This window comes from Caretta caretta, chromosome 6, assembly GCF_965140235.1.
Source record: "Caretta caretta isolate rCarCar2 chromosome 6, rCarCar1.hap1, whole genome shotgun sequence".
Classification (NCBI taxonomy): domain Eukaryota; kingdom Metazoa; phylum Chordata; order Testudines; family Cheloniidae; genus Caretta; species Caretta caretta.
Genome location: NC_134211.1, coordinates 8,845,467 through 8,854,380, shown reverse-complemented (window position 1 = coordinate 8,854,380; position 8,914 = coordinate 8,845,467). Strand labels below are relative to the sequence as shown.

At 54.7% G+C, this 8,914-nt stretch overlaps 1 protein-coding gene across 1 annotated transcript in view; it reads left to right on the top strand.

Moving 5' to 3' along the window:
* Positions 1–8,914, top strand: part of LOC125638525 (integrin alpha-L) — a 29,294-nt gene that overhangs the window by 1,718 nt on the left and 18,662 nt on the right. The window lies entirely within an intron of this gene.

The window sequence follows — 8,914 nt, the reverse complement described above, 5'->3', positions numbered from 1 at the left end:
TCAGGACCCCCAATTTGAGAAACGCTGGTCTTCCACGTGAAATCTGTATAGTACACAAAAAAACAGATTTCACGGGGTGAGACCAGATTTCATGGTCCAGGATGCATTTTTCATAGCTGTGAATTTGGTAGGGCCCGAGTAATGAGGCATGAACATCAGAAATGGTTACAAGAAACAAATCTAAAATGCAGCTGGTGCCGAACTTCACACACTATGTTAAATTCAAAGCAAAGTTTTCTCACTACATGTTCTCAGCAGTCTTGCTGGTCAAACTTCTTAGGTCAGGACCCATTCTCCAGTTCTCTCTCTCTTTCTCTCTCTCTCTCTCTGTGAGAGAGAAAGAGCTCCCTGCTGCTTTTCCTTACCTGTTGGAGCTTCTTTTGTTTCTCTTCCTGCTTGATGTCTCTCTTTACGGCATAAATGCAAATTAAGCAGAGCACCCTTTCCTTTGTTTGAGACAGGGCCTGTTTGCCAACCTCAGTTTGGAATATCTGCTATTAACACCAAAATCTTATAACTTCCCATACAATGCTGCCAGACCTATTTTATCAGGACAGTATTGACCAGCAAATTTTGACTTTTCAAATGATATCTCACAAGGCAAACTTTGTAAAAGATTGTCACAATAGAGGTGTAGGGGGTGGGCATAGGGGTACATTCTGTCACAGCCCCCAGCCAGATGCCCTCAGTCATCAGCGTTGCCCCAAACTGGATGCCCTAGGTCAATAGAGATACACCAGCCTGGACACCCTTGATTCTTAGCGACACCCTAGGCCAGATGCCTTTATTAATTTCAGCCATCCTGGACTAGATGCCCTCAATCGTTAGTGATGCCCCAGGCTGGACACCTGCAACTTTGTCATTGTACCCAATCAGTTTTTCCCTAAACACTGCCCAACCTTTCAGTCCTTTTCAGTGTGTGTTTAGTGCGGGGGGGGCCTCCCCTCCTGCCAGTGAAACCTCCAGCTGAGCCACGGTGGCTGTTCAGAGGGGAAACAGCAGCACCTGGGGACAGCTCAGATCTCAGGCTGGATGTGTCTCAGGCCTCTGAGTGCTTGCGGCTCCCTCTCTGCAGGGGTGCCCGGCCCTGAGAAGCCTGTGAACCCCAGGGATCGTGGGGCACAAGGGCAAATCCTTCCCACACCCCGAGTCTACCCTGGGGAGCCAGCGGGTTAAGACGATGAATGGACTCCTCTTCTGAAAGGTCCAGCCCCTGCCTAGCTCTCCTGCCTGCCGCAATCCCCACTGGCCTCCCTGCTGCACGGCGTTCACCCCCAATCCTGCTCACACCAGTGCCCCCACCGGTGCTCCCTCCGCATTGTGGGAACCCCTCCTCCTGCCCCCTAACTAGCACCCCTAATCTGTGATCCCTCCCCATTGCAGGAATCCGTCCCCTGTCCCCCCCACCAGCACCCCTAATCTGTGATCCCTCCCCATTGCAGACAGCCCTCCCCTACCACCCGAACTAGCTCCCCAGTCTGTGATCCCTCCCCGTTCCTGTAGCTTGTGTAGTCGCAGTTCACCACCTGCGCTCTGAAGAAACCCACCTCCACGAGGGGCGTAGCTACTGTCTCCACTGGCATTTTACAGCGCTCAAACCTGCAGCCCTGGGGGAGGAGGGGGCTTTCACCCCCCCACCCCCCCCAAGTGAGAAAGTTGCAGCGCTGAACAGCGCCAGAGGAGACAAGCCCTAAGAATCTTACCTCTCCAGCCTTCAGGACACCTGGGTTCTTCGTGCCCTCGGGCCGAGAGCGATGCAGTGTTGTCAAGTCACCATATTTGGCATTTCACATAAAGCCCCAGCTGCTTGCGTCGTGTTTTAGATGCGAATCGTGTCTTTTGTATTGTAAAACACAGCGCACCTCTCCAGCCCTTGTCTTGGGGAAAGACACGAGCAAGAGTGACCCTTGGCGGCTCAGAAGTCAAATAAGGAAAACCACAGATTTATCATTGTGAAAAAAAACAACCCCACCCAAGACACTTTAAGCCAATCTTATGATTTCAGGGGACCTGGTGTATGATTTTTGAATGCTTGGGAATGGCAATCCTGCAGCGGGACCCTAGAGGTTAAAACAAAAAAACCACCCCGGCTTTCTGTCAGCTTGTACTAGGATATCAAAAACAGCTATTTCCTTGTGGCGTGTGGTTTGGCGTGTGTGAAGAAAGCGCACAAGCTGAACCTTTGCTTTCTCCACACTGACTTCCTGTAACAGCGGGGGGGGGGGGCAAACTGGGTGGGAGGGCTAACAGGTTGGGGCTGGGAGCCAGGAGTCCTGGGTTCAGTCCCCAGCTCCGGAAGGGGAGTGGGGTCTAGTGGGTTGTAGCCGGGGAGGGCTGGGAGTCAGGGCGCCTGGGTTCTACCCCTGCTTTGTCTCCCGTTGGCCTGCGATGGAATGAAAATGCCTTTCACGGCCCGCAAGGCCACATCTATCCGTGCAGCTGCGCGGTAATAACAATCCCAGCGGCTCTCAACCTTTCCAGGTGACTGGACCCCTCTCAGGAGTCAGATTTATCTTGCGTACCCCCAAGTTTCACCTCCACCTAAAAACGACTGGCTTACAAAACCAGACATAAACATACAAAAGGGTCGTAGCCACACTAGTACTGAACAACGGCTGCCTGGCTCATCGTTACCATATAATTATCAAATAAAGCCACTGGGATATAAATATTGCATTTACATTTCAGGGTATGGAGCGGTCTAGACAAGTCATTGGCTACATGAAATTTTAGTTTGTACTGACTTCGCTAGTGTTTTTTATGTAGCCTCTTGTGAAATCCAGACGAGGTGATGTACCCCCTGGAAGACCTCTGCGTACCCTCAGGGGTATGCGTTCCCCGGCTGAGAACCACTGTCCCCTTGTCATGAAAAGCCCACTTCTACAAGCGGCAGAGTCCCACCCCTCAGTTACATAAGTTATGCCAACAGAGGCTTAGTGTAGACAGCGCTTCTACCACAGACTAGCCCCGTTGCTTATTTCACATGCGGGCTTTCAACACAGCAGGGCCTCTTCCTCTTTCAGTTATCATCACCTGCAGCTAGGAAACCAGCTGGGGCTGGGGGCAGGCGGTTAACGCAGGGGCAAGCACTTAGAAACGCGAGGGCGCGTAGGGGGGTGAGAAAGACAGATTATAGTGGGGTGCTAGGAGCACCCTAGCTAAGGCTCAGAGAGCCTGCAGCTTGACAGCGGATTTCTCTAAATGCTCTAAAATCCCCACACCGACTGGATTTGGCTTGAAAACTGCTCTGGCCTGAGGGCTGCGGGGTAGGGATAATGGTCCAGATGTGAGGGGAGGGGAGTTTCTAATGTTTCGGAGGCTCGAACGCTCCGCAAACTGATTGCCCATGGAGCTGTGATCCGGGGTCAAAGCTGGCTCTTTAATCCCTTGAGACCAGCGATACAAGGCACTTGCTGCCTTGTGGCTTTTGAAACTAAGCACCACCCACGGGCTGTGAGTCGGAGGCTCTTTGTACACTGCAGCGTGTGTCGGTGTAACTTATGTGACACGCGGGGGCTGGAGCAGTGAAGCTGACGGGAAAGCTCTCTCCCGTCAGTTTAGGGCAGCTTGATTAGAGAGATAATGGCGGTGGAGCTGCGTGGCTTTGTGAGCTCTCTCGGGTAGCCGTAGCCTGAGTCGGGCCTGGGGGAGCAGTCTGAGCATCGTGTGTTGTGTGACCTAGCTGTTCTCAGGCTGCGGAGGGCTCCTAATGGAAGTTTGGCTTCGGTATTTCAAAGTCCACAAGCAGATTCATATTTTATTCCAGTAAATTCACTGACAGCCACCTTCGTTAGCTCAGAGTTAAGGTGTCCCGGGGCTGTCTCATGCCCTTCCAGAATGCTGAGTTCAGCAAAGCACAACCTCCGAAAACCAGGAAATATAGAGTTAAGGTAAACGCCCACATAACCTTAACTCTGCCCTCTTTGAGTGATGTCCCAACGTCATGGGCAGCGGGTAGCATAGGCAGGGGAAGGCTGTGCCTCCCCAAACAGCATGGCATGGCCCCGCCCACACTCGTCCCTCAGACTCCCTCCTGCCTGCTTCAGTTCCCTTCCCGCCGGCCCTCTTCTGTGGCCGAGAGGCTGGGGCCGGCAGGCTGGGGCTGGTGCACACAAAGCCCAGGGCTGGGGAGCTCCGGGTTTGGGGTTGGGGGTGCTCTGGCCGCGCCACCCACCCGGCACTCCAGGGCTGGGGGCGTGTTGCGGGGGGGCAGCGGCTGTGTGTGGGGGTGCTCCTGGCTCCAGCGGGGCAGGGAGGATAGGAGGGGCGGGGCCTTGGGCAGAGGGGGAGGGGACAGGGAGGGGACAGGGGACATTCACCCATCACCCATGCCCAACGTGCCCATAACACACACACTGACCCTCCGCCTTTGTGCCATACTGAACAGGCGCGCCCTACACCTGCCCTACACTCACTTAGCCTGGTCCACAGAAAGAACCCCCCCATCAGCTAAATTTTGCATCCCCTTTAGCACCCCCGTCACCTTCATGCGCCCGGTGCTGTCCGGCACTCTGCTTTCACTTACCCTCCTTTCAACCCACAGAGCACGCTCACCTCCCACCTCATGGCTGACAAGCCCCCGGGCAAGAAGACCCCTGTGCCCTGCTACTGACACACCCTACACTACACAGGGCTGTAATGACTGGATCTCCCAAGACACACGTGCAGGGCCGCCCAGAGGATTCAGGGGGCCTGGAGTCTTCGGCAGCGGGGGTCCTTCCGCTCCGGGTCTTCGGGGCACTTCGCTGAAGAAGCGGCGGCGGGTCCTTCACTCCGGGTGTGTTCGGTGGCACCGAAGGACCCGCTGCTGAAGTGCCACCGAAAATTCTCCTGGGGGCCCCTGAAAACTCTCATGGGGGCCCCTGAGGGGCCCGGGGCCTGGGGCAAATTGCCCCACTTGCCTCCCGCCCCCTCTGGGCAGCCCTGCACACGTGCGCCTCTTTGATCACATACACGGGGTCAGGGAGAGGGGCTCACAACTCCCCCCCCCCGCCCCAATCAGCTTATACAATCACAGCTCTGCCAAGCTGCTCCAACTAATCCCGCCATCATTCAGCATAGCTACTCCCAGTACAGGGACTGCAGCTGCAGTGCATGCCGATAATTTCCTGGGGCTCTTGCCAGCCCCGGGGGGCATAGTTAAGGTTACCGGAGCATTTGCCTTCACTTTATATTTCCTGGTTTGCAGAGGTTCAAGTTTTGCTGAACACAACGTTATGGGAGGACCCAAGAGAGCCTCAGGCAGCCTTCCCTCTGTGTTTATGAAGATTTTTGAACAGAAAGAAGCGTTATTCGTGGGAATTGGTGGTCATTTAGGCAGTTGTAATGCTACTGTGGTTAATGAATGTAATGACACCACCTACTCGCGCACGGTGCTTTGGCTCAGTACATTGAGAAAGGAGGTAAATATCTTTAGCCCAATATTAGAGGTGGGGGAAATTGAGGGCCAAAGAGGTGAAGAGACTTGGTCAAGGTCTATCAGCAGCCAAGCCAGGACTGGACCCCGTGACTCCTGATTCCCACGGGTCTCACTGCACAGCCACAGAGTTGCTATGTGATTCCCACCCCTGCATCCCCCCTGTATGTTTTGTTGTGGGGGCAGTCCTGGGTTTACAATGGCACCAGGGTGCCGGGCCCACACTCAGAAGGGGCTCTGGCACCCGGACTGTGGCCCCGCCCCCCACCCCACTCCACCCATGCTGCGCCATAAGGCCCCGCCCACACTCGGCCTCTTCCCCCTGAGGCCCCGCCCACCACTTGCTCTGCTCCACTCCCTCCCCCAGGGCCTTGGGGGGAAGAGGCCGAGCAGGGGGCAGGGTCTTGGGGGGGACCCTTGCGGGGAAGAGGCCGAGTGGGGGGCAGGGTTTCAGGGCGGGGCATGGGCGGAGCAGGGGGCAGGGCCATCATCTGGGTGCCTGGGCCCATAAAAGATTAATCTGGCCCTGCGTGGAGCGCTGGGGTTAAGGATCCTGCTTTGAAATGTTTGCAGTGTGTAGCTGCTAACAGGGCGGGTGAGAGAAACCTCAGACATGGGCCGTGCCCCAAATACTGTATGAAATTAGTCATCAGCAAGTGCTTTGTTGTGTCCAGATCCCCAGCCCAGGATAATGTTGAAAGGGGGACGGCTGGAGGAAAGGGGCTGTGCACACCCCAGAGAGGTGCCAAGTGGCGTCTCAGATGGAGTGTGAACTGCTCCATTCACCTCAGTGGGTGTTCCCATCCCTCACACACACACACACACTGCTGGGGAGCCTGTGATATGCATCGAGCATGCCTGTTCTCAACTCCTCACGCCAGCCTCAGGCCTGGTCGACACTACAGCGTGAGGGGGGCATAGGGCGGCTGATGTCAACCTAACTCTGTAAGTGTCTACACTGAAATGTAGCTCCCACCCCCGTGAGTCGCCCACTGCAGCTACTTGCGTTGCCTGTTGGCTGTCAGCAGCGTGGTCTTGGTGCCAGGTCCCTATATGCCTGTTCTCAGCTCCCACCCAGAGGGGCAGGGCTGCTCCAGAGGCTGGTTCCTATGGGAGTATCAAGGAGAGGGGCTCAGACTTCCATGGTAGACCAGAGCTTCCTCGGATGGCAGCTCATGGGGGCGGGGAGAGAAAGCGCTTCAGACACCCTAGAATGGCTCAGACACCCCCAGACCCCAAACAGGAGAGGAGAATATGGGGCAGGCGCCCCCCTCCTGTAATCCCTCCACTCACTCTGCCACCCAGCCCTATGTCACTTCTCCAGTCCTCACCCCCTTCCCCAACCCCTTGTGGTCCCCTTCCCATAATCCCCCCACTCCTTGCCACAGCCCCTCCTCCCCATGACTTTACCACTATGTCCCCCTCCCCTCCCAGCAAACATTCACATAGTTCATCTTTTTCTTTAAAAAAAATAATAAAAAAATGTGAGCCCCTGCTGAACTCAAGAGTGCCGGTACCCAAACTGACAACAGCCCGTGGACAGGGGCTACCCGCCTGCAGTTCAGCTTCTTGCCAAGGGTCCGGTGTGACGCTATAGGGCCGGGGCACAGGGCAGGAGATCAGTGACCTTAGCAGGTCCCCCGGGGGCCAATCAGGGCCTGGGACTAATTTCTCTCTGACAAGCCTCTTCACAAGTCTTTCTGCCCGTGGAATCCGATTGGTTCACAGCTGTTAGGCACACTCCCATCGAAAGTGCCAAACTCTGTTTCAGATCCCATTTGGATTCCCTGTAGGGGCAGAGGGATCTCATGCAGTAGTAGGGTGACCAGACAGTAAATGTGACAAATTGGGACAGGGGGTGGGAGGTAATAGGCCCCTATATCATAGAATCATAGAATATCAGGGTTGGAAGGGACTTCAGGAGGTCATCTAGTCCAACCCCCTGCTCAAAGCAGGACCAATCCCCAAGTAAATCATCCCAGCCAGGACTTTGTCAAGCCTGACCTTAAAAACTTCTAAGGAAGGAGATTCCACCACCTCCCTTGGTAACGCATTCCAGCGTTTCACCACCTTCCGAGTGAAAAAGTTTTTCCTAATATCCAACCTAAATCTCCCCCACTGCAACTTGAGACCATTACTCCTCGTTCTGTCATCTGCTACCACTGAGAACAGTCTAGAGCCATCCTCTTTGGAACCCCCTTTCAGGTAGATGAAAGCAGCTATCAAATCCCCCCTCATTCTTCTCTTCTGCAGACTAAACAATCCCAGTTCCCTCAGCCTCTCCTCATAACTCATGTGTTCCAGCCCCCTAATCATTTTTGTTGCCCTCCGCTGGACTCTTTCCAATTTTTCCACATCCTTCTTGTAGTGTGGGGCCCAAAACTGGACACAGTACTCCAGAGGAGGCCTCACCAATGTCGAATAGAGGGGAACGATCACGTCCCTCGATCTGCTGGCAATGCCCCTACTTATACAGCCCAAAATGCCATTGGCCTTCTTGGCAACAAGGGCACACTGCTGACTCATATCCAGCTTCTCGTCCACTGTCACCCCTAGGTCCTTTTCTGCCAAACTGCTGCCTAGCCATTCGGTCCCTAGTCTGTAGCTGTGCATTGGATTCTTCTGTCCTAAGTGCAGGACTCTGCACTTGTCCTTGTTGAACCTCATCAGATTTCTTTTGGCCCAATCCTCCAATTTGTCTAGGTCGCTCTGTATCCTATCCCTACCCTCCAGCGTATCTACCACTCCTCCCAGTTTAGTGTCATCCACAAACTTGCTGAGGGTACAATCCACACCATCCTCCAGATCATTTATGAAGATATTGAACAAAACTGGCCCCAGGACCGACCCTTGGGGCACTCCACTTGATACCGACTTGATATAAGAAAAAGCCCTGAATATCAGGACTGTCCCTATAAAATCGGGACATCTAGTCCCCCTATCCACACCACTGATCAGTTTCACCCCTACAGTTCCAGGGGAAAGGAGATCCGACAGGAATGCCAAATTCTAGAGAAATGACCCCACTGGGGGTGTGTAGGGGCCAGGAGAGGACTCGAGTTGGTAACCAAGCGGCCGTGCTGTGATCCCTGGTGTCCACACCCTACCAACCACTTCCTCAAGTCAAAAACCTGGGAAATTCCTCCCCATCTACTTGGTTAAGGCAGAGTTCTGGTTGCCCCTGTGCCCTTCCCAGAAGTGGAGAGCAGCTAAATGTAACCCTCTGCAAATGGGACATGCAGCAGTAAGGGATACGCCACCCCCCCGGAATGTAACCTTAACTCTGCCCCCAAGGAGCGATGCCCCAACTCGCCCCGGGCAGATGTGGTGCCGCTCTCCTCCCAGCTGGGACAGAGCACTGTGGGGACACAGAGCGTGTCCTCGCTGAGCCACCTTCAGGGCAGGCTTAGGGAACAGCCCCAACCTCTGGAGCCTCTGGAAGCTCCCCTTCACTCCCCCCGGCCTTGCAGTGCATGGTCACCTATCTTCTCATCCCCA